We start from the raw sequence: 313 nt of genomic DNA, 5'->3' as shown, positions 1-313 counted from the left end.
CAAAAGGAGCAAAGAGGTAGCTGAAAGCTGTATTAGGCTAAGTACGTTAATTTCTTTCTGAATCATCACAGAATAACTTGGATTGGGAGGGGTTTAAAGGTCATTAGTTCCAACCCCCCTGCCATGGGCAGGGACATCGTCCGCTAGACCAGGTCGCTCAAAGCCCCCTCCAGCCTGGCCGTGACATCTGTCTGACCCTCATGTGACTGGGGAAATGGGTGATGCCGACACACAACTCTGTACTCTCCATGTACTAATGCATGAAATTAATATTTCCGTCCTCTGGTTTCTCTGTGGTGTGCTTTGGTTTCAG

Source organism: Apaloderma vittatum, unplaced genomic scaffold, assembly GCF_000703405.1.
Source record: "Apaloderma vittatum isolate BGI_N311 unplaced genomic scaffold, ASM70340v1 scaffold11779, whole genome shotgun sequence".
Classification (NCBI taxonomy): domain Eukaryota; kingdom Metazoa; phylum Chordata; class Aves; order Trogoniformes; family Trogonidae; genus Apaloderma; species Apaloderma vittatum.
The sequence above is the reverse complement of the archived record's forward strand: the minus strand, read 5'-3'. Positions refer to the sequence as shown.